This window comes from Neoarius graeffei, chromosome 8 (genome assembly GCF_027579695.1).
Source record: "Neoarius graeffei isolate fNeoGra1 chromosome 8, fNeoGra1.pri, whole genome shotgun sequence".
Taxonomy (NCBI): domain Eukaryota; kingdom Metazoa; phylum Chordata; class Actinopteri; order Siluriformes; family Ariidae; genus Neoarius; species Neoarius graeffei.
This window is the reverse complement of record NC_083576.1, coordinates 89,118,688-89,146,457: the sequence shown is the minus strand read 5'-3', so window position 1 is coordinate 89,146,457 and position 27,770 is coordinate 89,118,688.

Sequence of the window (27,770 nt, the reverse complement as noted above, 5' to 3'; positions counted from 1 at the left end):
AATTGACAACAGCATCAAACAAGTCAAGACAATCTGTGATACAGAATAAAGACAGATGAAACAGAAGAAAGACAACAAAAAATGTTTCAGAAACACAGCCACCCAACCCACACACCCTAAAGAAGATGCCATTTTATTGCATATATGTACATGATGAGTGAATTTACTCCAGTAGCGCTTTATTGCCCGAGAGCCTGCTGTGAAACTGTGAGCAAGTATCGTCGAAATTGGCCTGGGTAATGAGCAAAGCTTTGAGAGGAGGCACGGTCATGCGATTCCTCTCGTCAGTCCAGGTGTTGCTCATGAGTGAAAATATTCACTCAACTGGAGCATTGGTGCCAGGTAGGCACATGGCAAACTGGCAAAGCTGGCTGACATTGCTGTAAGGAATCTCCCTACTCTTGAAGTGCGTGAACATCTCTGCCCAGCGCTCATCCATTCGGTATTGTCGCGCAGTCATTGACAGCCGCTAGCGAAAAAAAATTTTATAACGTGGCCTCTATATTGCAACATTGTACAAATAGATACATTGTAAGGTTGACTGCGCACACACGCATATTGATACTGAATTGCTAGAAGCTTTATTGACATCTCGTTGGCTATGTATGATCGCTGTAACCGGGACAGTTTGTAAGTGTTTGGTGTAAACCGGGACATTTCAGCGTCCCGACGGACCTTCGTCGGGACTTGGGACACGCAACTCAAAATCAGGACTGTCCCGGTCAAACCGGGACGTCTGGTCACGTTAGCAAAGTTTTATTAGGTGGTGTGTGTGTGTGTGTAGCTTGAAGAAAAAAGAGGGCATGCTCTTAAATTATGTTTTCATTTACAAATAAAGTTATATATGTTGTACCTCAGTGTAGGGTTTGGGACAACAACAGAAAATCCCTCCAGCCAGTGACATTTAAACAGAAAATTTAAAAGGGCTCACAAATAATGAGCATTACACTGCCAGTGCGCCCTCTGTTGGCATCCTTTATACTGCACGTTCCTGCAGCTCCTGCACCTTCACATGGCACGAGATTATATTACATTACAGGGATTTAGCAGCCACTCTTATCCAGAGTGACATACAACGTACCCAGAGCAGCCTGGGGAGCAGTTGGGGATTCGGTACCTTGCTCAAGGGCATTTCAGCCATTCCTGCTGGTCCAGGGATTCAACCTAGTGACCTTTTGGTCCCAAAGCTGCTTCTCTAAGAATTAATTAGGCCATGGCTTCCCCAGGAAACGATGAGACACTGGAAGTGAAGACAAACATAAACACACACACAGGAAAAAGGCAGCTCATAACAACATGCAGAAATTCATCAATTTCACAGACACACTGCTGATTCAGATCAAACATGAAAGGACAGATCCAGGGTTATTACAATTTTCCATTCTTACACCACAAACAGTTTTATATCCATTATGCTAGTATATGAAAAAACTATTGTACTATGTAATAATCATAATAATGTGTATATATTGATGTATGCAACAGTGCAGCAGTACAAAGTTTGAAGTGTAATTGACATAAATGTGTCTTATTAAAGCCTGTAATGATTTTAAACAGTCTTCAAATTCCTCAAGGACTGAGCGAAACATCTCTAACAATTTTTTACAAAAAATTTGGAGATGGAAGAAGCAAAACAAACAGCAAAGAAATTAAAAGTAAATGTAATAACAGTATTGATTGACTGCATATCACTTTAAGAAAGAACTTGTTAGGACTGGGACTGTTTTGGCCTCTAGAGGCCGCTGTTATGTTTATCTTGTCATGTTTGTTTTGGCCTCTAGAGGCCGCCACTGTGTTTTGTGTTTGTCTTGATTGCCTGTTTCCTGCCCCACCCTGTTCCTTAATTGTTTTGTGTATAAATCCCCCTCTGTTTGTTCCCTTGTCATGGAGTCTTTATGCTATGCTGTCTTGTGCTAGTTTCCTCTGTCTCATGTATCTTGCCTATGCCCTTGTGGTTTTGATATTTTTTGCTTTCTTTGGACTTTGTACCTTTTTGATCTTCTGAGCATTTTGCATTTTTGCCTTTTCTTTTTTTTTGGACTTTGAACTTTTGGATATTTTATTTTTCCATTTGTCTTCTCAGCGTTGGATTAAACTTTGTTTTTTTTTTTTTCCCCCTGGATTGTATATAGTGTATATAGCATAAATAAACTGTTTTTGCTACTTTCTACTTTCACCTCACACCTCCACAGTTGAGTCATTCCACTAGTGGCCTAGTGGGGGTTTGCTGGATCATTACACCAGCAACCTGGGTTTGATTCCCAGCAGAACTCTGTAAAGACACACTATTTTTAGTGTACTGGTGATACTGGCAGTTTTAATATGTGACATTTTTTCACTCTTACTTGAGTACATTTACAATTTAATAAATGTACTTATACTCTCTTACATTAGAAAACACACTGGTTGCTTCTGTTATTGAACTTGATAAATTATTTTCAGGGCGGCACGGTGGTATAGTAGTTAGCGCTGTCGCCTCACAGCAAGAAGGTCCGCGTTCAAGCCCTATGGCCAGCGAAGGCCTTTCTGTGCAGTTTGCATGTTCTCTCCGTGTCTGCGTGGATTTCCTCCGGGTGCTCCGGTTTCCCCCCCAGTCCAAAGACATGCAGGTTAGGTTAACTGGTGACTCTAAATTGAGCGTAGGTGTGAATGTGAGTGTGAATGGTTGTCTGTGTCTATCTGTCAGCCCTGTGATGACCTGGCGACTTGTCCAGGGTGTACCCCGCCTTTCTCCCGTAGTCAGCTGGGATAGGCTCCAGCTTGCCTGTGACCCTGTAGAACAGGATAAAGCAGCTACAGATAATGAGATGAGATGTGCACAGATTCGACGATGTCGACTGCTTTGATACACAGAGTTTGAACACAAATGTGACCGCTTGCCAAATCCAGGGACACATGTCGGCCGAAACGAATCCGAGATAATCGCAAAAGAAGCATTTTTTTTCGAAATTTGTGATTTTTGTTTTTTTCCATCATGTGCAAGTTGAGATCTTAAAGAATGCAATCAGTATTTCAGATAATAGATTGTTTTGTTGGAAAAGCATACATTTTTTGTTGCAAATTGTCTCGTTTTTGTCAGGACTGTAGCCTGCTGGGGGGTGTGGGTAAATTACCATATGGGCCATTCACATGATGATTTAAAGTCATTTGTTTTTTTTTCCGCAAATCAGCTGTATGATCCGAGTTGAGCGCATGGCTACTTAACTGCATACAGGCGTGTGATTTCACTATGGAATGAGGAAGCTAAACAGAGCGCAGAGGAGCAAACACCACGAAGCAAACAGACACTCAGTATTTACATCGGAGATAACCATTTCTAGCAAAAAGAAAACCGCAATCTTGTTTTCCAGATTGAATGGAATACTTGAATGATCGGATTATACACGGACCGTTCTAGGATTACATTCCATCGGAGGCATTGGTGTGTGCAAGGCACCGTTTCTCTTTCTGTTGGGGTAAGTTTATTAGTCTAAGGCTGTGTGGTTATTTTTGCATGTAACGGAGAGTGTTGTGGTTTGGTTAAGCCTAGGTCACAACCGGACATGCGATTTTTTGGCCATGTGATTGTTGGCGTTTCCCATATCGCTGCTTTTGTTTGTTGTTGTTGTTCATGGAGAAAGACGCGCGTTGGCCGTAAGTTTTTCTTGCAACCTGAAAAAAACGTAAGCGCCTGTAGAGTTTGTTTGACATGACAAAGAACCTCTGCTGCCGGTCTGCGGCTCGAAAATCAGCACATCACGCGCGCTCTCGTGCGTTTCATGCGCGCTCTCCATGCGTTTCTTGCGTTTTTTGCATGTAGACCGGCCGTAGGAGCGCATACTGTACGGCCGGTTGTGACCGAGGCTTTACATGAAACTAGTGTTGTGTTAGTTGTGTCATCATTGTGCTATCTTTCTTTCTTACGGTGTGGGTAATTTTTCAACCACAAAACGTTAAAGTATACTTTAGGACTTATTTTTGTACTTCATAATTGTTTTGGCCATACTTTGCATGGGGGGCGGCACGGTGGTGTAGTGGTTAGCGCTGTCGCCTCACAGCAAGAAGGTCCTGGGTTCGAGCCCCGGGGCCGGCGAGGGCCTTTCTGTGTGGAGTTTGCATGTTCTCCCCGTGTCCACTTGGGTTTCCTCCGGGTGCTCCGGTTTCCCCCAAAGACATGCAGGTTAGGTTAACTGGTGACTCTAAATTGAGCGTAGGTGTGAGTGTGAATGGTTGTCTGTGTCTATGTGTCAGCCCTGTGATGACCTGGCGACTTGTCCAGGGTGTACCCCGCCTTTCGCCCGTAGTCAGCTGGGATAGGCTCCAGCTTGCCTGCGACCCTGTAGAAGGATAAAGCGGCTAGAGATAATGAGATGAGATACTTTGCATGGAAGGAAAATTGACGTGCTGGTCTTTGTTTACATGAAAGTAGTATCGTGCTAGCTCGTAGGGGGTAGGGCTTTCCTTAATGTCATGCAAATGAGCACCATTATGTGCCCGCCCTACACCCAGAGTAGCTGAGATGGAAAACTTTGAGGGCGATTTTCTCCCTTTTCTGTTTTAAGAAGTATACACTTTCAAAAAGCCACACATTCTTCAAATATTGTCAGATCTCCACATGGAAGGCATCATTGGAAAGCTTAGAAACTGTACTTTCTGAATCTGTCAATAACTCAAAATGCCCCCGGGCCGACATGTGTCCCTGGATTCTGTGATCTGCCACAAATGGGGAAAAAAGACCAGCACTGTGTTAAGTTTTAAGATATAAAACAGTGTTGTGACTTTGGTATTGGTTCAAAAAGATTTATGTTCAGAAAAAAAATGAAGAGTAATATTATTTTATTCAACATGCGCGCACGAGCACACACACACACATCATTGCATTGCTCAGCTCTTTCTCCCCTCGTGTCTCTCTTCTTTATCTGGCAGCACGGTGGTGTAGTGGTTAGCACTGTCACCTCACAGCAAGAAGGTTCTGGGTTTGAGCCCAGCGGCCGACAGGGGGCCTTACTGTGTAGAGTTTGCATGTTCTCCCCGTGTCTGCATGGGTTTCTTCTGGGTGCTCCAGTTTCTCCCACAGTTCAAAGACATGCATTTAGGTTAACATGGGGCGGCCTTGGGCTGAAGTGCCCTTAAGCGAGGTACCGAACCCCTAACTGCTCCCTGGGTGCTGTAGTGTGGCTGCCCACTGCTCTGGGTGTGTGTGCATGTTTTCACTGCTTCAGATGGGTTAAATGCAGAGGATGAATCTCACTGTGCTTGAACGTGCATGTGACAAATAAAGGCTTCTTCTTCTAGAAAGTCTATGAAACTAATGTGTCGGGGTGCAGATCCGATATCAGGATTGGGGTGGACACAAAAAGTGATTTTTTTTTGCCCGTATGGAACTCATACCATGCAACCATAAATCACAACTTCGTAGAGGCTCGCCACATCATTCAAAAAGTACTGCACAGGGAATCATTTGTCTGAAAATACATTTGTTTGTAAAATTTTTAATAATTTAGGGGATTTTTATTGGGGGAGACAATTCATGTTTTTTCAGAAATTGGGGGGCGGGGGTCATGTCCCCCCCCCCCGGGATCTGCACCCATGTATCCTGTGACAAAATTGGCTTCATCTCATCTCATTATCTCTAGCTGCTTTATCCTTCTTCAGGGTCGCAGGCAAGCTGGAGCTTATCCCAGCTGACTACGGGCGAGAGGCGGGGTACACCCTGGACAAGTCGCCAGGTCATCACAGGGCTGACACATAGACACAGACAACCATTCACACTCACATTCACACCTACGGTCAATTTAGAGTCACCAGTTAACCTAACCTGCATGTCTTTGGACTGTGGGGGAAACCGGAGCACCCGGAGGAAACCCACGCGGACACGGGGAGAACATGCAAACTCCACACAGAAAGGCCCTCGCCGGCCCCGGGGCTTGAACCCAGGACCTTCTTGCTGTGAGGCAACAGCGCTAACCACTACACCACCGTGCCGCCCCACAAAATTCGCTTAATTTATGATATTTGGTAAATATATACTTTTAATTCAATTTGAACTGTAATGTGAAATATGACAAATTAAGGCTTTCTTCTTTCCTCTCCTCTGTCAAAGACAACTCACCTTCAATGTAAGGTTCATCAACATTTGCACTTGTGTAATCTGTTTAGTAGATGAATAGATTTGTGACTATCTTCTCGATAAATAATGGAAACTTTCAGCAGATCTTTGATAACAGCATCCTGAGTGGAGGAAGTGATGAGTTGAAGACGTTTGCCACGGTCAATTGCAGTTTGTATAAAACAGCCAAGAAAACTCAGCTCAAGCAAATTTGATCTTAGAGAGAGAAGAGATCAGATCTTCAAACAGCTGCAGAGAACATGAAGATGAGTCGCGTGTTTCTGGTCCTGGGCTTCGTCCTGATCATGGCGCTCTACTCAGATGCTGAGCGTGAGTTGATGACAGTTTAATAATAATTATTACAAAATTAATTATTACAGCAAATTATATTTGTATTGTTAATTTTGCTCTATATACAATACATGCGTAATTATTTATTAATAAGCAAATAATATTACCAAAATCAAATGTTAATGTCATTATTATTATTATTATTATTATTATTATTATTATTATTATCACAATTGAAATTATTCACAAATAAAACAATGTCATATATATATATATATATATATATATATATATATATATATATATATAACTTGATAATTACTCATTAATAAAATAAAGCTAAAACTGAAGTTCAAATATTTTTGTTGAGATTATTATTATTATTATTATTATTATTATTATTGAAATATTTCTCACATCTAAGTATCACCAAAGTTAAAGAATTGAAATGGAAATCAATTCAAGACAATTATATAAAATTATAAAATATCTCATGTTTATTTATTAATTCTGATATTTTCTATTTTTAAATGAAGCCGTAGTGATCGTTTACATTTATGCAGTAATTACAGTGTAACCTGAACGAGCTCTTCTGTCTCTCTCATTCAGCGCCTGCCATCCCCGAAACTTGCTGTTACAAGTTCTTCCTTGGAAATATTCCTCCTCAGAACATCCTGAATGTGCAAAGTGTTGGTCCAGAATGTCCACTGGGCGGCTTCATGTGAGTATCTGCCTTTAGACCTTAAACACATTTATTACTATTTTATTACATGATAATAAAGCTTTACTATTAATAATAATTCCACTTCACTTCCGAGTGATCTGTTATAAGCCGATGTTAATGTGTGTTTTAATCTGTGTGTGTTTCAGTGTTACAACTCCTAAGTTCCCCGGCCTGTGTGTTCGTGAAGACCCCAGAAAAAAATAATGGGCCATAATTCTGCAGCTTTGATGGGAAATAAATGATTAAAGAAATGCAAAGTGAAAAACTTTGTCACCCTTCATGCCAATTTTTATGCAATTCTCCTCATCTTTTTTTATTTTCTCAATGTGAAGCTTCAATTCAATATCACTGATTGTGATGAATAAAAATTACAGATAATGCACACTGACTACACCTCATGATTTCATGACATTAAACTTCACTGTGCAATGAATAAAACACATAATTTCATACTATTATGAGAAAATAATCAAAGGTGGTGTTATGTGATGAAGTGGAGTTACTTTAACACCAGATAAGTTTATCATTTTCCGAGAACAGCACCTCATAACCTTCATTTATTGCAGACCAGAGAATTTACAGAATTTTCAATATTCATTAATTAAATAATAACATGCCAATTTGTTATTATATAGGCAAAGGAGTGTTCAAAGGAAATAAAAGATAAGTTAATTGATTTTCATTCATACGGAAGAAAGCGTAAAATGATAAGAGGTTGGAAATCCCTATCAGCACTACTGGATCAATAGTGAGAAAGCAGAAGCTGCATCACGCCACCCAAACACTACCAAGACAAGGCCCTCCATCAAAACTCAGCACAAAAACAAGACAGAGACTGGTGAGTGAAGCCACATTGAGGACACCAGTCATTCTGGAGTGCAGTGGCCAAGAATAAAGGTGCACCAGACAACCATTTCCAGAGATCAGCATAATTAGGGACTGTATGGGAAGATGGCTAAAGAAACGACTGTTCAAGAAGAGACACAGGAAAGCACAAGTGATCCAATGATGATGTGTTTATGGTGTGATGAGACCAAGATCAAGATATTGTATCTGGGCAAGTTTCACAGTGCTATATGTGTTGCAAACCGAACAGGTCATAACTTAATTAACAGCATCTCAACAATGAAATATGGTGGAGGTTGCATCAAGTTCCAAGGACACTTTTCATCCTGCACCAGGGCTATTACAGTAGGTGTATTGCTGGATGTCAGGGCATAATGAACAGAGATTTTGTGACAATTATCATTGTCAAATATTTTTCCTTTATTTTGTCATAGCAATTACATCATGAAATAAAAGGATGTCAATGATTACTTAAGACTCATCTCATCTCATCTCATTATCTCTAGCCGCTTTATCCTTCTACAGGGTTGCAGGCAAGCTGGAGCCTATCCCAGCTGACTACGGGCAAAAGGCAGGGTACACCCTGGACAAGTCGCCAGGTCATCACAGGGCTGACACATAGACACAGACAACCATTCACACTCACATTCACACCTACGGTCAATTTAGAGTCACCAGTTAACCTAACCTGCATGTCTTTGGACTGTGGGGGAAACCGGAGCACACCCACGCGGACACGGGGAGAACATGCAAACTCCACACAGAAAGGCCCTCGCCGGCCCCGGGGCTCGAACCCAGGACCTTCTTGCTGTGAGGCGACAGCGCTAACCACTACACCACCGTGCCGCCTGATTACTTAAGACTGTCACACAAAATTAACACTGCCTTTCAACACAACAATGTAATGGAGAAGTGTTTAAAAACGTCAAAAGTCAAAATCCAGATCTGAATCCAATTGAAAATCTGGAGCAGTGTTTGAAAATTGCAGTCAACAACCAGCCAACCTGAAGAATCTGGAGTAAATCTGCTGAGAAGAATGGGCAAAAATCATTCCTAAACAGTGTGCAAAGCTGGTAGCAACTTACACCAACTTGGGGTCTGTTGATTCTGCAAGCTTCATTTTTCTGGTTTAAGATCTGTTGCCAGGTAAGCAATTTTGACTGTAAAATGCGTTGAGAATCTGTAGAAACTTTGCAGATACGTCTCAGCAGTCACATGCCAAATAGATGAATAGATAAGGTATGAATGAGCAAACACATAAGCTGTACATAAGCTGTTCACATTGAGTAGTAAAGCTGCTGAGCAGTGCAACAGAAAAGAAGGTTATGTTTGATAAGGTTATGTTCAAATATAGATTTTTCACAGTTCTACAAGCTCTTACACTTCTGCAAAGTTCAGATGCTGTGAGATATTTGCTTTTATCAGCAGGATTCGTCTCTGGTTTGTATATCTAAAAACATGTTCAAACATTTGGTAATGGGGTTGGAGGAGTTTCAGGGGCCGTGCTTGTGATGGTCTCTGTTCTGCCATGAACTTTATTTCCAACTCATTTTCACTCCCAGATATTGAAAAGGTGAAAGGTGACACTGGCTTCACTATTTTGATGAGCTTGGTAATCCTATTGTTATCAATAAAAGCTCCTTTACTTCATCTCTCGAATGCAAAAGGCAAATGTATTTCCTGGCTTTTTACAGATGAACCGTGTGCTTCAAAGTTCTGATGCAAAAAGGTGACTCAATGAAGAAAACAGTTGATAATGCAGGATAACATTTTCATAATTGTCTGTTTGTATTGTTATTTAGTGCTAGATGCATCAGCATAGGATCATATCATTACAGTTATGATATTTATCAGTGAGCAATGCATTATAATGGGTTTGTATAAGTCTCAGGAGGCATTGCCTCCCTTGCCTCCTCTGACCAGTATCAGAAGTGCAGGGTGAGTAGAGTGGAGACAGATGTATGTGCAAAAGAGTGTCTTTATTGTAAAAGAAACAATAAAGAGGCATACAATCTAAAACCACAGGCAGCAATTGAAAACGGTGAACAGGAAAGGGGTCAGGTGAGGCACAAACAGACTATACTAGGTAAAGACAAGAAACAGAATCCACAACACAGAACAAGAATCAAGAATCCAGGAACACAATACAATTACAATGGCTCAGTAATGGTGATTAATAACATACCGTATTTTCTGGACTATAAGCCGCTACTTTTTTCCTAGGTTTTGAACCATGCGGCTTATACAAAGGTGCGGCTATTCTGTGGATTTTTCTTCCACCGCTAGGGGCGCTCTAACCGGAAGTAGAATCAAAAATAAGATAGACGAAAAATCAATGCAAAGAAGAATTAGCAGATCTTTAGCAGATAGAACACGCACGACAAATTACTAACTGGTAATTATTTTCAAATCCAGCGAAGATGATTAAAGTGACTTGTGGTTTCAAACACAGGAGAAATGAAGGTAAATAAATACCGGTTATTTTCTCTTGGTTCTGTTCCGTTTTAATCAGCAAAGTTGCTGCCGTGTTAAAAGGCACTGTTCAGAAAGAATCTGTTCAGGTACATACATGTACATTTACAGTACAAAATCGTTCTGTACATGCAGTAAATATCTAATTTTTCAACATAGATATCTGCGGGTTATAGCCCGGTGCGGCTTGTATATCTCTTTTTTATTTTTTTTTTTAAAAATAGAGCGGATCCGGCTTATATACAGGTGCGCTCTATAGTCCAGAAAATACGGTAATACTTTGCACCGTCTAGGTATGAGCAGCATCCTTTTATGTGCGTGCATCTTAATCTGGGGCAGGCGCTTGTCTTTAGAGGCGCACGCTGTTCAGAGCACGCAAGAGTGATAGTTTGGTGCATGTGCAAATGCATGCAGATGTGACAGAACCCCCCCCCCCCCCCCCCCCCCCCCCACTAAAGAGCTCCCTCTGAGATCTAAAACTCCTCTTTGATGGTCCCGAGGATGAGGACCTGTTGCTGGATGCCATGCCAGTGGCACTGCGCTCTGGCTCTGGGCAGACATGGCACCAGATTCTCAGCTTAGGTGGGGGCTTGGGCTTGGGTCGGGCCTTGAATAGATACAAAGACACAGACAGAGACTGGGTTCTGGACGAGAATTGGGCTTGGGCTCTGGAAAGGACTTGGGCTCTGGACAGGGCATGAACACGAGCTCAGGTTCTGGGCTCATGTGCATAAGATGTGCATGGACAGGAAGCATGCACATCTTAAATATGTATCCCTGGAGATAACAATATAACTAGATCAGATCAAAGGTGATGACTTTTTACTCCCCTTTGAGAGACAAAACTAATGTCAATAAATTCCTCATCAAAATCATCAACTTGTGTAATAGATCCCATGCCTACATGCAGCTGTTGGAAGAGGGTTATGCGATGATTGTGCATACCCTCCCAAAGTGAAGAAAGGTAGAATTTTGGACACATGATGAACTCCAGTGTCGGAATTGTCTGAGACATCAGACAATTTATAGTTCAAGTCTGGTATCACTTGATCCACTCTGTCAGGACCATTGTACAATGGGGCCAATTTAGCAATGTGGAGGCATCAGAGCATGGATGAGTTTTCATCCATACCAAAAGTCACCCCTGTTGAATATCACCTGCCTCTATTTCTTGTCATAGTGACGTTTCTTTGTTTTGTGACTGGACATCAATGACCAGTGTACATGGTCTTACAGGTCCCGTAGTGTAGCAGACAGCTCAGGCTTGCAGACTTCCCCAGTCTCTGGAGCAGGTTCCAGTTCAGGTTGCATTCACAGGTCCAGTGGCATGTTGAGGTCCCTGCCAGAGAGGAGGAAGGCAGGCAGAATACCCATGCTCTGATGAGCAGCCATTCTCAGTGCAACCCTGATAAATGAAAGGTGATGGTTCCACTCCCTGTGTTTCGACCTGACATAAGCTCTTTTTGCGGTCTTTATAGTTTACTCCCTCAGTTTGGTTGGATTGTGGGACTGTGGTTAACCTGTGGACAGTTCCCATTGCTGCTAACACAGACTCAAATACATCACTGACAAACTGGACAAACTTGTTGGACACCAGGTGTTTTGATGCACTGTAGTCTGTGAAGACCAGAATGAAGACCAATACTGCCTCATGAAGACAGGGGTGCCCAAAATGAACTCCAACAAACTCCCAAGGGAAAGAGGCCACCACCAGTTGTTGGAAACCCCAAAGCAAACTGAACTGACATATTTTACAAGACAGCATGTATGCCTTAAAGTTGATCTAAAGCCTCTTAACCCCACTTTTTTTCATTTTCTTGTTATCTACATGTACTTCTGTCACATTTCAGTTAAAGTAAGAAAATCAGACAACAGATGTGATGATCGGGAATAGGCCAATAGCCTAAATTTCAACTGATTTATTTCACCTTTGTGAAAACGGCAAGAAAATGCATTGCTTGCATGTTAGCATCAACATTTTAGGTGATGAACTTTTTTTTTAAACAATAGGCTATGCATTGTAACAAGAACGAGCGCATGAGCCTAATCGTTGTCACCTCCGAACCTTTACCCAAAATGCCTCTGTTTAATCTTAACCAGTGTAGGCTATTAATTCTTTTGAAAACGTGAACCCTGAATTGACAACAGCATCAAACAAGTCAAGACAATCTGTGATACAGAATAAAGACAGATGAAACAGATGAAAGACAACAAAAAATGTTTCAGAAACACAGCCACCCAACCCACACACCCTAAAGAAGATGCCATTTTATTGCATATATTTACATGATGAGTGAATTTACTCCAGTAGCGCTTTATTGCCTGAGAGCCTGCTGTGAAACTGTGAGCAAGTATCGTCGAAATTGGCCTGGGTAATGAGGAAAGCTTTGAGAGTAGGCACGGTCATGCGATTCCTCTCATCAGTCCAGGTGTTGCTCATGAGTGAAAATATTCACTCAACTGGAGCATTGGTGCCAGGTAGGCACATGGCAAACTGGCAAAGCTGGCTGACATTGCTGTAAGGAATCTCCCTACTCTTGAAGTGCGTGAACATCTCTGCCCAGCGCTCATCCATTCGGTATTGTCGCGTAGTAGTTGACAGCCGCTAGCGAAAAAAATTTTTATAATGTGGCCTCTATATTGCAACATTGTACAAATAGATACATTGTAAGGTTGACTGCGCACACACGCACATTGATACTGAATTGCTAGAAGCTTTATTGACATCTCGTTGGCTATGTATGATCGCTGTAACCGGGACAGTTTGTAAGTGTTTGGTGTAAACCGGGACATTTCAGCGTCCCGACGGACCTTTGTCGGGACTTGGGACACGCAACTCAAAATCAGGACTGTCCTGGTCAAACCGGGACGTCTGGTCACGTTAGCAAAGTTTTATTAGGTGGTGTGTGTGTGTAGATTGAAGAAAAAAGAGGGCATGCTCTTAAATTATGTTTTCATTTACAAATAAAGTTATACCCGTATATGTTGTACCTCAGTGTAGGGTTTGGGACAACAACAGAAAATCCCTCCAGCCAGTGACATTTAAACAGAAAATTTAAAAGGGCTCACAAATAATGAGCATTACACTGCCAGTGCGCCCTCTGTTGGCATCCTTTATACTGCATGTTCCTGCAGCTCCTGCACCTTCACATGGCACGAGATTATATTACATTACAGGGATTTAGCAGCCACTCTTATCCAGAGTGACATACAACATACCCAGAGCAGCCTGGGGAGCAGTTGGGGGTTCGGTACCTTGCTCAAGGGCATTTCAGCCATTCCTGCTGGTCCAGGGATTCAACCTAGTGACCTTTTGGTCCCAAAGCTGCTTCTCTAAGAATTAATTAGGCCATGGCTTCCCCAGGAAACGATGAGACACTGGAAGTGAAGACAAACATAAACACACACACAGGAAAAAGGCAGCTCATAACAACATGCAGAAATTCATCAATTTCACAGACACACTGCTGATTCAGATCAAACGTGAAAGTACAGATCCAGGGTTATTACAATTTTCCATTCTTACACTACAAACAGTTTTATATCCATTATGCTAGTATATGAAAAAACTATTTTACTATGTAATAATCATAATAATGTGTATATATTGATGTATGCAACAGAACAGCAGTACAAAGTTTGAAGTGTAATTGACATAAATGTGTCTTATTAAAGCCTGTAATGATTTTAAACAGTCTTCACATTCCTCAAGGACTGAGCGAAACATCTCTAACAATTTTTTACAAAAAATTTGGAGATGGAAGAAGCAAAACAAACAGCAAAGAAATTAAAAGTAAATGTAATAACAGTATTGATTGACTGCATATCACTTTTAGAAAGAACTCTGTAAAGACACACCATTTTACTATTTTTATTACTGGTGATACTGGCAGTTTTAATATGTGACACTTTTTCACTCTTACCTGAGTACATTTACAATTTAATAAATGTACTTATACTCTCTTACATTAGAAAACACACTGGTTGCTTCTTTTATTTAATTTGATAAATTATTTTCAGGGCGGCACGGTGGTGTAATGGTTAGCACTGTCGCCTCACAGCAAAAAGGTCCGGGTTCGAGCCCCGTGGCCGGCGAGGGCCTTTCTGTGTGGAGTTTGCATGTTCTCCCCGTGTCCGCGTGGGTTTCCTCCGGGTGCTCCGGTTTCCCCCACAGTTCAAAGACATGCAGGTTAGGTTAACTGGTGACTCTAAATTGACCGTAGGTGTGAATGTGAGTGTGAATGGTTGTCTGTGTCTATGTGTCAGCCCTGTGATGACCTGGCGACTTGTCCAGGGTGTACCCCGCCTTTCGCCCATAGTCAGCTGGGATAGGATCCAGCTTGCCTGCGACCCTGTAGAACAGGATAAAGCGGCTACAGATAATGAGATGAGATGAGAAATTATTTTCATTCACATGTGCACAGATTCGACGATGTCAACTGCTTTGATACACAGAGTTTGAACACAAATGGGGAAAAAAGACCAGCACTGTGTTAAGTTTTAAGATATAAAACAGTGTTGTGACTTTGGTATTGGTTCAAAAAGATTTATGTTCAGAAAAAAAAGGAAGAGTAATATTATTTTATTCAACATGCACGCGCGAGCACACACACACACATCATTGCATTGCTCAGCTCTTTCTCCCCTCGTGTATCTCTTCTTTATCTGGCAGCACGGTGGTGTAGTGGTTAGCACTGTCGCCTCACAGCCTTACTGTGTAGAGTTTGCATGTTCTCCCCGTGTCTGCATGGGTTTCTTCTGGGTGCTCCAGTTTCTCCCACAGTTCAAAGACATGCAGCAAGGTTAACATGGGGTGGCCTTGGGCTGAAGTGCCCTTAAGCGAGGTACCGAACCCCTAACTGCTCCCTGGGTGCTGTAGTGTGGCTGCCCACTGCTCTGGGTGTGTGTGCATGTTTTCACTGCTTCAGATGGGTTAAATACAGAGGATGAATCTCACTGTGCTTGAACGTGCATGTGACAAATAAAGGCTTCTTCTTCTAGAAAGTCTATGAAACTAACTTGTCGGGGTGCAGATCCAATGTCAGGATTGGGGCGGACACAAAAAGTGATTTTTTTTTTGCCCGTATGCAACTCATACCATGCAACCATAAATCACAACTTCGTAGAGGCTCGCCACATCATTCAAAAAGTACTGCACAGGGAATCATTTGTCTGAAAATACATTTGTTTGTACAATTTTTAATAATTTAGGGGATTTTTATTGGGGGATACAATTGATGTTTTTCAGAAATTGGGGGGGGGGGGGGGGGTCATGTCCCCCATCCCCCCGGGATCTGCACCCATGTAACCTGTGACAAAATTCGCTTAATTTACTATATTTGGTAAATATATAATTTTAATTCAATTTGAACTGTAATGTGATATATGACAAATTAAGGCTTTCTTCTTTCCTCTCCTCTGTCAAAGACAACTCACCTTCAATGTAAGGTTCATCAACATTTGCAGTTGTGTAATCTGTTTAGTAGATGAATAGATTTGTGACTATCTTCTCGATAAATAATGGAAACTTTTAGCAGATCTTTGATAACAGCATCCTGGGTTGAGGAAGTGATGAGTTGAAGATGTTTGCTGCGGTCAATTACAGTTTGTATAAAACAGCCAAGAAAACTCAGCTCAAGCAAATTTGATCTTAGAGAGAGAAGAGATCAGATCTTCAAACAGCTGCAGAGAACATGAAGATGAGTCGCGTGTTTCTGGTCCTGGGCTTCGTCCTGATCATGGCGCTCTACTCAGATGCTCAGCGTGAGTTGATGACAGTTTAATACAAAAATAATTATTACAGCAAATGATATTTGTATTGTTAATTTTGCTCTATATACACAATACCATGCATAATAATTTATTAATAAGCAAATAATATTACCACAATCAAATGTAAATTTCATCATCATCATTATTAATATCACAATTGAAATTATACACAAATAAAACAATGTCTTATATATATATATATATATATATATATATATATATATATATATATATATATATATACTTGATAATTACTCATTAATAAAATAAAGCTAAAACTGAAGTTCAAATATTTTTGTTGAGATTATTATTATTATTATTATTATTATTATTGAAATATTTCTCACATCTATGTATCACCAAAGTTAAAGAATTGAAATGGAAACCAATTCAAGAAAAATATATAAAATTCTAAAATATCTCATGTTTAGTTATTAATTCTAATCTTTTCTTTTTTTAAATGAAGCCGCAGTGATCGTTTACATTTATGCAGTAATTACAGTGTAACCTGAACGAGCTCTTCTGTCTCTCTCATTCAGTGCCCGCCATCCCCGAAACTTGCTGTTACAACTTCCTATCTCGAATAATTCCTCGTAAGAACATCCTGAATGTGCAAAGTGTTGGTCCAGAATGTCCACTGGGTGGCTTCATGTGAGTATCTGCCTTTAGACATTAAACACATTTATTACTATTTTATTACATGATAATAAAGCTTAATTATTAATAATTCCACTTCATTTCCAAGTGATCTGTTATAAGCCGATGTTAATGTGGGTGTTAATCTGTGTGTGTTTCAGTGTTACAACTCCTAATTACCCCTTCACCTGGTGTGTTCGTGAAGACCCCAGAAAAAAATAATGGGCCATAATTCTGCAGCTTTGATGGGAAAGAAATGATGAAAGAAATGCAAAGTGAAAAACTTTATGTCACCCTTCATGCCAATTTTTATGCAATTCTCCTCATCTTTTTTTTATTTTCTCGATGTGAAGCTTCAATTCAATATCACTGATTGTGATGAATAAAAAAATACAGATAATGCACACTGACTACACTGCATGATTTCATGACATTAATGTGCCCTGTGTAATGAATAAAACACATCATTTCATACTATTATGAGAAAATAATCAAGGATGGTGTTATGTGATGAAGTGGAGTTACTTTAACATGAGATAAGTTTATCATTTTCGGAGAACAGCACCTCATGACCTTTATTTATTGCAGACCAGAGAATTACAGAATTTGCAATATTCATTAATTAAATAATAACATGGGGCGGCACGGTGGTGTAGTGGTTAGTGCTGTTGCCTCACAGCAAGAAGGTCCGGGTTCAAGCCCCGTGGCCTGCGAGGGCCTTTCTGTGTGGAGTTTGCATGTTCTCCCCGTGTCTGCGTGGGTTTCCTCCGGGTGCTCCGGTTTCCCCCACAGTCCAAAGACATGCAGGTTAGGTTAACTGGTGACTCTAAATTGACCGTAGGTGTGAATGTGAGTGTGAATGGTTGTCTGTGTCTATCAGTACGTTTACATGCACGTCCAAATCGAGCTACTGTCGGTAATCGAGCAAAGGGTCCCAGCAGGGGTGCCAGAGAAATCCAATCCTACATGTACAAGTGAAATCGGGCTATTGTGCAAGGTGCATTGTGCACCCGAGCCACACGTGGCGCTACACGCCCCATCGTGTTGGTACACTTCCGGTTGTCATCATGAAGAAGAGCTATAGTGTTGCCAGATACTGCTGACGTATTCCAGCCCAAAACATGTTCAAATCCGCTAAAATGCACTTAAAACCCCCCAATCTGGCAACACCGGCAGTTCCATGTTCAAGCTGTTAGGCTTGCTCTAACAGACTGTATGGCTACAAACTGTCCGGCACAGACCGCTGTTTTGTAAGACAACATATTTTGCACAATAATATTTTTCTAAAGTCCATTTTTTGCTTACAAAAAAATATATTTTTTTGCTTACAATTTAACTTATGTCTTAATAAACACACAAAAAGTTCAATTGTTTTGTTTTTCTTGACATTCTTCAGATGTTGGACATATATTTGTGTGTGTATATACACACACACACACACAAATACAATGACTTGTTTATGTACACAATTCACAGCTATGCAACAGCTGTACAGATGCATTTGGTGATACAGTAAGTGAGCTAAATTTTAACAGTGCAAACAATGCCACAAAAAGAAAAGATTCATGCCGTTGTCATGATTCGTTGTCATGCCGACCGAGGCTGTTGTGTTTCCCTTGTGGTCTCGTCACTCGTCACTTCCGGAAGGGGCAGTGCTGAAGTAAGTAGCTCGAATACGTAGCTCAATAGGGTATACATGCACTAAGTAGCTCGGCAGAAATCGCATAATCTAGGTCGTGTAGCTCGATTCTGAGAAATCAAGTTCAGTTCAATTTCAGCCGAATTAAGGTGTATACATGGCATTTTGAACTTCGATTTCAGTCGAGCAACGGCAGAAATTCAATTATCTCTATGTGCATGTAAAGGCACTGTATGTGTCAGCCCTGTGATGACCTGGCGACTTGTCCAGGGTGTACCCCGCCTTTCGCCCGTAGTCAACTGGGATAGGCTCCAGCTTGCCTGCGACCCTGTAGAACAGGATAAAGCGGCTAGAGATAATGAGATGAGAAATAATAACATGCCAATTTGTTATTAAATAGGCAAAGGACTGTTCGAAGGATATAAAAGATAAGTTAATTGATTTTCATTCATACGGAAGAAAGCGTAAAATGATAAGAGGTTGGAAATCCCAATCAGCACTACTGGATCAATAGTGAGAAAGCAGAAGCTGCATCACGCCACCCAAATACTACCAAGACAAGGCCCTCCATCAAAACTCAGCACAAAAGCAAGACAAAGACTGGTGAGTGAAGCCACATTGAGGACACCAGTCATTCTGGAGTGCAGTGGCCAAGAATAAAGGTGCACCAGACAACCATTTCCTGAGATCAGCATAATTAGGGACTGTATGGGAAGATGGCTAAAGAAACAACTGTTCAAGAAGAGACACAGGAAAGCACAAGTGATCCAATGATGATGTGTTTATGGTGTGATGAGACCAAGATCAAGATACTGTATCTGGGCAAGTATCACAGTGCTATATGTGTTGCAAACCGAACAGGTCATAACTTAATTAACAGCATCTCAACAATGAAATATGGTGGAGGTTGCATCAAGTTCCAAGGACACTTTTCATCCTGCACCAGGGCTATTACAGTAGGTGTATTGCTGGATGTCAGGGGATAATGAACAGAGATTTTGTCTTAATTTTCATTGTCAATATTTTTCCTTTGTGTTGTCATACCAATTAAGTCATGAAATAAAAGGATGTCAATGATTACTTAAGACTGTCACACAAAATTAACACTGCCTTTCAACACAACAATGTAATGGAGAAGTGTTTAAAAACGTCAAAAGTCAAAAAGTCAAAATCCAGATCTGAATCCAATTGAAAATCTGGAGCAGTGTTTGAAAATTGCAGAAAACAACCAGCCAACCTGAAGAATCTGGAGTAAATCTGCTGAGAAGAATGGGCAAAAATCATTCCTAAACAGTGTGCAAAGCTGGTAGCAACTTACACCAACTTGGGGTCTGTTGATTCTGCAAGCTTCATTTTTCTGGTTTAAGATCTGTTGCCAGGTAAGCAATTTTGACTGTAAAATGTGCTTTGAGAATCTGTAGAAACTTTGCAGATACGTCTCAGCAGTCACATGCCAAATAGATGAATAGATAAGGTATGAATGAGCAAACACATAAGCTGTACATAAGCTGTTCACATTGAGTAGTAAAGCTGCTGAGCAGTGCAACAGAAAAGAAGGTTATGTTTGATAAGGTTATGTTCAAATATAGATTTTTCACAGTTCTACAAGCTCTTACACTTCTGCAAAGTTCAGATGCTGTGAGATATTTGCTTTTATCAGCAGGATTCGTCTCTGGTTTGTATATCTTAAAACATGTTCAAACATTTGGTAATGGGGTTGGAGGAGTTTCAGGGGCCGTGCTTGTGATGGTCTCTGTTCTGCCATGAACTTTATTTCCAACTCATTTTCACTCCCAGATATTGAAAAGGTGAAAGGTGACACTGGCTTCACTATTTTGATGAGCTTGGTAATCCTATTGTTATCAATAAAAGCTCCTTTACTTCATCTCTCGAATGCAAAAGGCAAATGTATTTCCTGGCTTTTTACAGATGAACCTTGTGCTTCAAAGTTCTGATGCAAAAAGGTGACTGAATGAAGAAAACAGTTGATAGTACAGGATAACATTTTCATAATTGTCTGTTTGTATTGTTATTTAGTGCTAGATGCATCAGCATAGGATCATATCATTACAGTTATGATATTTATCAGTGAGCAATGCATTATAATGGGTTTGTATAAGTCTCAGGAGGCATTGCCTCCCTTGCCTCCTCTGACCAGTATCAGAAGTGCAGGGTGAGTAGAGTGGAGACAGATGTATGTGCAAAAGAGTGTCTTTATTGTAAAAGAAACAATAAAGAGGCATACAATCTAAAACCACAGGCAGCAATTGAAAACGGTGAACAGGAAAGGGGTCAGGTGAGGCACAAACAGACTATACTAGGTAAAGACAAGAAACAGAATCCACAACACAGAACAAGAATCAAGAATCCAGGAACACAATACAATTACAATGGCTCAGTAATGGTGATTAATAACATACCGTATTTTCTGGACTATAAGCCGCTACTTTTTTCCTAGGTTTTGAACCATGCGGCTTATACAAAGGTGCGGCTATTCTGTGGATTTTTCTTCCACCGCTAGGGGCGCTCTAACCGGAAGTAGAATCAAAAATAAGACAGATGAAAAATCAATGCAAAGAAGAATTAGCAGATCTTTAGCAGATAGAACACGCACGACAAATTACTAACTGGTAATTATTTTCAAATCCAGCGAAGATGATTAAAGTGACTTGTGGTTTCAAACACAGGAGAAATGAAGGTAAATAAATACCGGTTATTTTCTCTTGGTTCTGTTCCGTTTTAATCAGCAAAGTTGCTGCCGTGTTAAAAGGCACTGTTCGGAAAGAATCTGTTCAGGTACATACATGTACATTTACAGTACAAAATCATTCTGTACATGCAGTAAATATCTAATTTTTCAACATAGATATCTGCGGCTTATAGCCCGGTGCGGCTTGTATATGTTTTTTTTAATTTTTTTTTAAAAATAGAGTGGATGCGGCTTATATACAGGTGCGCTCTATAGTCCAGAAAATACGGTAATACTTTGCACCGTCTAGGTGCGAGCAGCATCCTTTTATGTGCGTGCATCTTAATCTGGGGCAGGCACTTGTCTTTAGAGGCGCACGCTGTTCAGAGCACGCAAGAGTGATAGTTTGGTGCATGTGCAAATGCATGCAGATGTGACAGACCCCCCCCCCCCCACTAAAGAGTTCCCTCTGAGATCTAAAACTCCTCTTTGATGGTCCCGAGGATGAGGACCTGTTGCTGGATGCCATGCCAGTGGCACTGCGCTCTGGCTCTGGGCAGACATGGCACCAGATTCTCAGCTTAGGTGGGGGCTTGGGCTTGGGTCGGGCCTTGAATAGATACAAAGACACAGACAGAGACTGGGTTCTGGACGAGAATTGGGCTTGGGCTCTGGAAAGGACTTGGGCTCTGGACAGGGCATGAACATGAGCTCAGGTTCTGGGCTCATGTGTATAAGATGTGCATGGACAGGAAGCATGCACATCTTAAATATGTATCCCTGGAGATAACAATATAACTAGATCAGATCAAAGGTGATGACTTTTTACTCCCCTTTGAGAGACAAAACTAATGTCAATAAATTCCTCATCAAAATCATCAACTTGTGTAATAGATCCCATGCCTACATGCAGCTGTTGGAAGAGGGTTATGCGATGATTGTGCATACACTCCCAAAGTGAAGAAAGGTAGAATTTTGGACACATGATGAACTCCAGTGTCGGAATTGTCTGAGACATCAGACAATTTATAGTTCAAGTCTGGTATCACTTGATCCACTCTGTCAGGACCATTGTACAATGGGGCCAATTTAGCAATGTGGACGCATCAGAACATGGATGAGTTTTCATCCATACCAAAAGTCACCCCTGTTGAATATCACCTGCCTCTATTTCTGTTAGGGTTTTGCTGGGATTCGAACCTGGTTCGTTGGTGTGATAATCCAGCAAACCCCCACTAGGCCACCAGGGGGATGACTCAAATGCAGAGGCGTGAGGCGGAAGTAGAAAAAGAATCAAAAGGTTTATTTAAACTATATACACTATATACAGGGCAAAACAAAAGACAAAAAAAAACCAAAGAGTATAATCCAAAAGAAAAGCAAAGTGCAAAAATACAAAAGCTAAGAAGATCAAAAAACACAGTACAAAGGAAACTGGAGATAAACATAACAGCACAAAGACTCCGTGACAAGAGGACTGAACTCAGGGGTATAAATAGACAAACTAATTAAGGACACAGGTGAAGATAATTAGGCAATTAACACAAACACAAGACACAGGAACAGTGGCGGCCTCTAGAGGCCAAAATAAACACGACATGAAAAGGAAATAACAGCGGCCTCTAGAGGCCAAAACAGTCCTAGTCCTAACAGGACCCCCCCCTCTAGGAGCGTCTCCTGATGTTCCCAGGGCGATCCGGATGGGCCGAATGGAAGTCCCGACATAGTTCTTTATCAAGGACATCCCGAGCAGGAACCCAGCAGCGCTCCTCAGGACCATAGCCCTCCCAGTCCACCAGATATTGCAACCCGCCGCGGACCCGGCGGGAGTCAAGCAGGCGATTCACAGTGAACACAGTCTGCCCCTGGAAGATGCGGGGGGGTGGGGGGTTCCTAGGGGCAGGGGCATACGTAGACGTCAGTACGGGCCGTAACAGGGAAACATGGAAAGTGGGGTTGATCCTCAGAGTCCGGGGCAACTGGAGCCGGTAGGAGACAGGGTTCACCCTGCGCACCACCTTGAAGGGGCCAATGTAGCGAGGAGCAAGCTTGCGGTTCTCCACCCGCAGTGGAAGGTCCTTAGTGGACAGCCAAACACGCTGCCCAGGGCGGAAAGCGTGTGCAGGTCTTCTATGGCGGTTGGCCTGAGTCTGGTTGGTTCTGGAGGTCTGTATGAGGGTCTTCCTGACCTTGCTCCAGGTCTTGCGACACCGTCTCACATATTGGTTGACCGAGGGCACCCCCGCGTCCTCCTCCTGGTCCGGGAACAGAGGTGGCTGGAACCCGAATTGGCACTGGAATGGCGACAGCTTGGTGGCCGATGACTGCAGGGTGTTGTGGGCGTACTCCGCCCATGGCAGCCAGGTGCTCCACGATGTCGGGTTATCCATAGCCAGGCCTCGCAGGGTGGTTTCCAGGTCCTGGTTGAGCCTCTCCGTCTGACCATTGGACTGTGGGTGAAACCCAGAGGAGAGGCTGGCAGTGGCTCCGATGACCTTGCAGAACCCGTGCCACACTCGGGAGGAGAACTGGGGCCCTCGGTCTGAGACGATGTCCTGTGGAAGACCAAAGACTCGGAAGACATGATTAAACAAAAGTTTCGCAGTTTCAAGAGCAGAGGGGAGTTTGCACAGTGGTATGAAGCGGCAGGCCTTGGAGAATCTGTCAACTAAGACCAAAATGACCGTGTTACCTTGTGACTCAGGGAGACCCGTGATAAAGTCGACTGCCACGTGGGACCAGGGACGCCGGGGAATGGTCAGAGGATGCAGGAGACCCTGGGGACGCTGTCGTGGGTTCTTGGTTCTGGTGCAAACCTCACAGGACAGGACAAATGACCTTACTTCCTGCTCCATGTTAGGCCACCAGAAGCGTCTTTTCAGGAAGTCCAGGGTCCTCCGAGCTCCCGGGTGGGCGGTGAGAGGGGAAGAGTGACCCCACTGGAGAACCTTGGCCCGGGCTTGATGTAGGACGTACAAGAGGCCTGGTGGCCCCGTCCCAGGACCGGGGTCCTGGCGTTGGGCTCGTCGGACAGCCTCCTCAATACCCCAGCGGACAGGGGCCACAATCCGGGACACAGGGATAATAGGCCCGACTTCATTCTCCCTGTTAGTGGCAGAGAACAGTCTGGACAGTGCGTCAGGTTTGGTGTTCTTGGAGCCGGGGCGGTATGAGAGGGTGAAGTCAAATCGACTGAAAAACAGGGCCCACCTAGCCTGTCGAGGGTTCAGTCTCTTGGCTTGCTGGAGGTACTCCAGGTTCTTGTGGTCAGTCCAAACCAGGAATGGATGTTGTGCTCCCTCCAGCCAGTGCCTCCACTCCTCAAGGGCCAGTTTGACCGCTAGCAGTTCTCGATCCCCCACATCGTACCGGGACTCAGCAGGACTCAGGCGGTGGGAGAAGTAAGCGCAGGGGTGCAGCTTTCCTTCCGAACGTTGAGAGAGCACCGCGCCGACACCACTGTCCGAGGCGTCCACCTCCACGATGAATGGTTGGGAGGTGTCCGGGAGAACCAGAATGGGTGCCGTGCAGAAGCGGTCCTTGAGGTCTTTGAACGCCTTTTCTGCCTGAGGAGACCAGCCATAAGATCCACCTGTCCCTTTGGTGAGGTCTGACATGGGTGCTGCCACAGAACTGAAGTTCCTGATGAACTTGCGGTAGAAGTTAGCGAATCCTAAGAACCGCTGAACCTCCTTAACGGACTTGGGAGTAGGCCAATCCCGGACGGCCAGGGTCTTGGCAGGGTCCATTTGGAGTTGGCCTGTCCGTACAATAAATCCCAGAAAGGAGACCTCGGGAACATGAAATTCGCATTTCTGGGCCTTGGCGAACAGATTGTTCTGTAGCAGCCTCTGGAGAACCTGGCGGACATGGTGGCGGTGCTCCTGCACGGTCTTGGAAAAGATAAGGATGTCATCGAGGTAGACAAAAACGTATAGGTTAATCATGTCCCTTAAGACGTCGTTGATTAGGGCCTGAAAAACAGCTGGTGCGTTGGTGAGTCCGAAGGGCATCACCTGGTATTCGTAGTGCCCAGACGGGGTGTTAAAGGCAGTCTTCCACTCGTCTCCCTGTCGGATACGGATGAGGTGGTATGCGTTCCGTAGGTCCAACTTGGTGAAGACGGTGGCGCCTTGGAGCAGGTCGAAAGCTGTGGACATCAGCGGAAGGGGATATCGGTTGCGCACAGTGATCTTATTCAGGCCCCTGTAATCAATACATGGTCGGAGCCCCCCATCCTTCTTGCCGACAAAGAAGAAGCCGGCTCCAGCAGGTGAAGTGGAGGGTCGAATAAACCCAGAGACCAGGGCATCTTTGAGGTATTCCTCCATGGCCTTGCGTTCTGGCTGAGAGAGTGAAAACAGTCTGCCACGAGGAGGGGTAGTCCCAGGGAGCAAGTCGATGGCACAGTCGTAGGCCCGGTGCGGAGGAAGAACGGCGGCCCTGCTCTTGCTGAATACCTCCTTGAGATCCCAGTACTCTGTGGGAACTTGAGATAACTCGGTGAGATCAGGGGGCTCGGCAGGAGACACAGGAGAGCTAGAGAGCAGACAAGAGGCATGGCATGCAGGGCCCCATTCCACAACCTGGCTTGTTACCCAGTCTATGCGAGGGTTGTGGCGAGTAAGCCAAGGAAGGCCTAGAATAACTGGGAACTCAGGTGACGGAATCAGGTGCAGGGATATTTCTTCCTTGTGACCTTGAGACTGGAGGAAAACTGGAGAAGTAACTTGGGTGACTCTTCCATCACCTAACGCTTGGCCATCGAGGGCAGACACAGACAGTGGGACTTCAAGAGGTGCAGTCGGAATATTGATGCTTTGGGCGAAGTGAATATCCATAAAGTTCCCAGCCGCCCCTGAGTCTATCAAAGCTTGACAAGAGTGGACAGACTCACCCCAGGAGATGGAGACCGGGATGTAGATTCCTTGGCCAGGGAGTCCGGGAGAGAGGGTAGGCCCCGTCACAACCCTCCCTCGGCTGGACGGGGCGGTCCTTTTCCCAAGAGTTCGGGACATGATGCTCGGAAGTGACCAGGCTTGCCACAGTAGATGCAGCACTTGTCCCTCCTTCTGCGCTCCCTCTCAGATGCGGAGAGGCGAGTACGACCCACTTGCATGGGTTCTGGACAGTCACTGAAGGAGGTAGACGGTCTCCAGGTAGAGGTAGGGAGGCTGGGGGGGCTCAAGGCTTGGTGGCGTTCTCTCATCCTGTTGTCCAGACGAATAGCATGTGAGATGAGGGTTTCGAGGTCACTTGGGCATCCAATAGAGGCCAGACCGTCCTTGATGGGGTCAGACAGACCATGGTGGAAGGCTGACACCAGGGCAGTCTCGTTCCATCCACTTACTGCTGCGAGTGTTCGGAACGAGATGGCGTAATCTGCGACGCTTCCTCCTTGCCGGATGGACATGAGCTTTCGGGCTGCGTCGGTACTGATGTCTGCCTGATCGAAGACCCGAAGCATCTCTTCAGAAAACAGCTGGAAATCAAAGCACTCAGGTCCCTGTCTTTGCCAGATAGCAGTAGCCCAGGCTCGCGCCTTACCAGCTAATAAGGTGATCACAAAGGCAATCTTGCGGCGATCCGTAGTGTAGGTGGTAGGCTGAAGCTCAAAGGTGAGTTGACACTGGGTAAGGAACTCTCGGCACTCACTGTGCTTGCCGTCATACCTCTGTGGTGCAGGAAGGCTGGGTTCGCGAGGTGAAGAAGGCAGCATTGCAGGAGGCACTGGAGCAGGAGTGGGAGCTGGATCAGGAGCAGGAACTGGATCAGGAGCAGGAGATGCAGGCAGAGATGTCAGCTGTGCCAGGGTTTTCCCAATTTGCTGAAGCAGTTCCTCGTGGCGAGCGAGGGCCTCACGTTGGCTGGTGAGCGTACGTCCATGAGCGTCCATGGTTGCTCCGAAGCGTGTCAAAGCTGCCATAATTCCCTGAAGGTTGGCCGGGTAGACAGTTGAAGCAGCCTCTGCTGAGTCGGTCATGACGGAGTCTTTCTGTTAGGGTTTTGCTGGGATTCGAACCTGGTTCGTTGGTGTGATAATCCAGCAAACCCCCACTAGGCCACCAGGGGGATGACTCAAATGCAGAGGCGTGAGGCGGAAGTAGAAAAAGAATCAAAAGGTTTATTTAAACTATATACACTATATACAGGGCAAAACAAAAGACAAAAAAAAAACAAAGAGTATAATCCAAAAGAAAAGCAAAGTGCAAAAATACAAAAGCTAAGAAGATCAAAAAACACAGTACAAAGGAAACTGGAGATAAACATAACAGCACAAAGACTCCGTGACAAGAGGACTGAACTCAGGGGTATAAATAGACAAACTAATTAAGGACACAGGTGAAGATAATTAGGCAATTAACACAAACACAAGACACAGGAACAGTGGCGGCCTCTAGAGGCCAAAATAAACACGACATGAAAAGGAAATAACAGCGGCCTCTAGAGGCCAAAACAGTCCTAGTCCTAACAATTTCTTGTCATAGTGACGTTTCTTTGTTTTGTGACTGGACATCAATGACCAGTGTACATGGTCTTACAGGTCCCGTAGTGTAGCAGACAGCTCAGGCTTGCAGACTTCCCCAGTCTCTGGAGCAGGTTCCAGTTCAGG